The sequence below is a fragment of the Stegastes partitus genome, unplaced genomic scaffold (assembly GCF_000690725.1).
Source record: "Stegastes partitus isolate 25-593 unplaced genomic scaffold, Stegastes_partitus-1.0.2 Scaffold807, whole genome shotgun sequence".
NCBI classification, from domain to species: Eukaryota; Metazoa; Chordata; class Actinopteri; family Pomacentridae; genus Stegastes; species Stegastes partitus.
The window spans coordinates 1-4,465 of NW_007578538.1; positions in this window are offsets into that span (position 1 = coordinate 1).

Here is a 4,465-nt window from a genome sequence, read left to right on the forward strand (position 1 = left end):
GGTCAGAAATGTGGGCTGATCATCTCAGTGCGACGACTAACCAACCAATAGAAACGCAGGATGAAGCGACAGACTGATCGGCGCCACACTAGCAAAACTGTCATCCACGTCCACATCCTCCTCCTCCTCCTCCTCCTTTTCCTTCTTTTGGGATTTCTCTCCGAACCCATAAATGCCACCAGGGTGAGAGCTCGTGCTTCGCTAGTTTCTTTCTGGACGGCGCACGCTCATGACGTTTGATTCCTGCGTGTTCACGTCGTACATCGTCGGCTGCTGTTCAGCTGTTTTCATCGCACAGTCTGCACACAGCAAACTTCATGTCCAGAGTTAATCAGATTCATGTCGTACAGCGTGGCTAGCTGTGAACTCAAAAGATTGCAGCCGGCTTTAGACACGATACACGCTCACTCGAGCCTTGGACGGCTGCTGAGAGGTCGACCGCTTTGCTCCATGCAGAGAGAGTCTTCTTCCTGAAGGGGGCGTCGACATTAACATGAACCCTCTCTGCAGTATTGTAGTGAGAGTCAAAGGGTCACAATCAGGAGCTTGAATGAATTTGAAGGGAAAAAACTTCCCTCCTCGACGCCCCAAATATCCAAATACACAGCAGCAGCACAGCTATCTGAAGGGCAGCCACGCTTTGTATGATGCTGCTAAACTGAAGGATCATACGACGCACACTCAGAGCAAAAAGGAAAAAAACTTCTGCACCTTCCTACCAAAATGCATGTAAAGTAGTTAAAGTTAGCCTCACCTGGAGCTGCACATGAGTCTGAGGTAATAATATGTCACACCCGTTGCTTTTACAGTGAATTTATCTGATTACATCTCCCAAAATATCCCCACTGAGAAGACGCTGTGACACCTGAAGGACACCTGAAGGACACCTGAAGCAGTCTCCTGCCTTATGTATGTTTTATAGCAGCTACACAGATACAGATGCTCAGCAGCAACGTGGACGAGAAGGTCTGTGTGCTCTGGTTTCTGCTTCCTCTCTCTACCTCGCTGCCTTCTGCAGAGCTGCAGATCCAAAGTGGCAGTGCCAAAACAATTTCTGTGTGTGTGTGTGTGTGTGTGTGTGTGTGTGTGTGTGTGTTGGAGAGAGAGCTGGCAGGAAAACTGAAAGAGAAAAAGAAAAGCTGCCATGTGCAGCACTGTGTGTTTGGAGCCTGGTTGTGTGTGTGCATATGCTTTGGTACCTACATGCATGTGCCGGTCCAACATGCTAATGAGCGTTAGCGTCCTCCCTCTGCGGGCCGCAGTCTCTTCATTATTTACTCCGCTTCGCTCATTAATATGAAAAACCGTGTTGCTAATTTGCTCGCTGTGCTTTGACCTGAGCTGATGCCGGTCTGTTTGTGTTCCTGTTGTATCCGTGTTACGCAGAGTGGAAGGAGTGGAAGGAGTGTCGGCGAACGTGTTGTACGACAAAACTCACTCTGAAAGACTCTGACGCAGGTTTTGCTTTTTTTTTTTTTTCTTTCTTCACTGGAAGCATGCAGTGTTGGTGTCACTATGTCCAGGTGCAGCTGTCTGGACTTTCTCCTTCACCTTGTCTGGATGGGATTGGCAGATGTGTTCTTCATGAGCACATATTGATGGAAGCATCTGCAGATGACCTCCTCAGAGATTCAGTAAAAAGCATCTGGACTTCCTGAAGACGTTTCACCTCAGAGGTTTCTTCAGGTCTCACCGACTCATCAGGAGTGTCTGATGTCTATTCTCATCTCAAAATCACATGACTGATGGCCCTGAACAATGCAGGTTCCCAGATCAGGGCTGACTGGAGGAGGTAACGGTGGTGAAACCTACTTGGGAGATAAGCTGACAAGTGGTGCTGTCCACAAGCTGGACATCTCTGAACAGAAGACACCACTCATCATGCTCTGTTAATGCAGTCTTGAGATCCATCTTTGGCAATCTGTGACTGGTTTGTGATTCCAGGTGCTGAAGAAGCTTCCTGGATGAGCCGTAAAGTGTCCTGAAGAACCAAAAGTTGCTGCATCCTTTATCCTTCAGAGGCAGGTGACTGCTGAGAACGACTGGAAGAGCTCTCAAGACTGATAGGTAGAAGACAGGTCATTTATCACCTGAGTTAAGCTGGAACAACCATCTGAACTTATCAGGTATTTACAAGATTCCTTCCCATGAAGCTTCACGACCATTAACATCCTGAGACATCCTTCAGTTTCACAGCCATCCACTGCTGCTTCTGACTGAGGCTCTTGAGATTACAATAAGCAGTGATGTCCACATCCTGGCCAGAGAAGGAAGGCGTCGATGAAAGGAAGGAGAAGGTCGTTTTACAGGTAAAGATCTCAAGACTGCATGATGAGCACCTGACACGTAGTGTTGGAGCTGTAGACCACCTTCTCTGTCTAGGAATGGACGCTCCAGTTTAACTCAGGTGGCCTCTTTCACTCTTCTTTGTCCTGATACCACTCATCAGGAACCTCTAATGCAGCCTTGAGATCACCTCCAACAGGGTTTCACCACCGTTTCACATCCAGTCACACCTGGAGACATTACTTGTCTATGGGACTTCCTGTCAGTCACTTAGAACTGAGGAAACCTCTTGGATTCGAGGTGAAACGTCTTCAGGTCCAGCTGTCTGCTCTTCTCTGAGAATCTACAGACATACGTAGTCACCTTACATGTTATTATACCGTACTGTTCCATTGGGAATTCTTCAGTTTCTCTGAACTTTTTAGCCTCTTTTTTTGATTTTCTAGCGTTCAGCTCTCGTTAACCTCTTTACTTTCGTCAGCTGGACGTGTAAACGGAAAGCCAAAGTTCACCCTCACAACATCACAAACCGCTAATATGGCAAAATGTCCACGTGTTTAGAGCTTGTTCCACTGCTGCTAAGTGAACAAAATGAATATATACATTTGGTAATTCATGCATTAACGCCTATTTTTATGGGTTTCCTTTACGGCTGATGGGGCCAAAGGGTCTCATTAGTCTTCAGGTCACAGTCCATCCTCCAGCTGATGGGGCGTGAGCTGTTCGCCCAGAGGGACGCCTTGACGATTGCAGCTTTATTCACACTTCTTCTTCATAAAGCGATTAAATGTTGGATGTCTAATAACTTCCTCGGAGTTGCTCATAAACCAAACCTTAAAAATAGACCAGAGAGGAGCGCTCCTCTCTCTGTTTCTGTGATTCCCCACTTGCAGCTAACATATTGCTTAAAGGGCACTTTATGGTGTTGCTTCAGCACATTTTGTGAATTTTATGCTCCTACACACAAACGTATTTATTTTTCTGACTTTCTAGTCCAGCTGTGTTGCATCATTTTGCGGTCGGCTGACTCCATCTTCTCCAAATCAACTGTGCTACTTTCGCAAAGTTTACTCTTCAGGACGGATCTGAAGAGATTAAATCCCACATCTTGGCTCCTCTGTCAGACCTGTTGGCGTTAATTACCCCTTGTGCTGATGAATTTAAGAGAAAAAACATCCATCCATCTTCTACCGCTTTATCTGGAGTCGGGTCGTGGAGGCAGCAGCCTGAGCAGAACCGCCCAGACTTCCCGATCCACACACACCTCCTCCAGCTCTTCCGGGTGGACCCCCAGGCGTTCCCAGGCCAGTCCAGAGACATAATCCCTCCAGCGTGTCCTGGGTCTTCCTCGAGGCCTCCTCCTGGTGGGACGCGCCCAGAACACCTCCCCAGGGAGGCGTCCAGGAGGCATCCGGAAAAGATGCCCGACGTGGAGGAGCAGCGGCTCTACTCCGAGCTCCTCCCGCGTGACCGAGCTCCTCATCCTATCTCTAAGGGTGAGAAAAACTTGTCTTTTGCAAAATTTTTCTCTCCTTTAACTGTCATCAACCCACCTGTTGGTCCAGATCAGACGGAGCTTCTAGATCGTCTTTGTTCAGTTTTCTCTTTTGAACGAAGCACTAACATCTGGATAAGAGCTGATGTCTGAGCAGCTGAGGGAGGATTTCAAGACTCAACACGATGATGAAAGTGCTCGTTTTTTCTGAGCTCCATCATTCATCCCACGTCGTTGGTCGGCCCTCCTCGGCTTCTTCCTTCTGGAGACGGTTCTTGAGTCACTTTGCTGCCGGAATCTAGGAGGGCTTCTATGGTTTGGAGTCCAGGACAGAGAAGACCTTCAAGATTCAGGTAGAAAAATGCCTCGTTCGGACTGAGGGCTCGACCCAAACCCACCGACCCGTGAGCTTCTTCAGCCTGGTTCTCTTGCTCACTCAAAAGCATTTAGAGCAGAAAATGTTTGTGTGGATGGAGCCGCTTTGTTTACGTTGGATTCTACAGGAGGATGTTTCAGTGATTTAATTTGCACATTTTCAAAGTCTGTGTGTAAATAAATGAAACCATAAGCTAGAGCTGAACCACACAGAGCAGAGCTGCACAGCGTTTCATACGTAGACAAGTGAACTCAAGCTCACAGGATTTGTTTTCCAGCATATAATAGAAAAAAACCAACAGCTGTTAC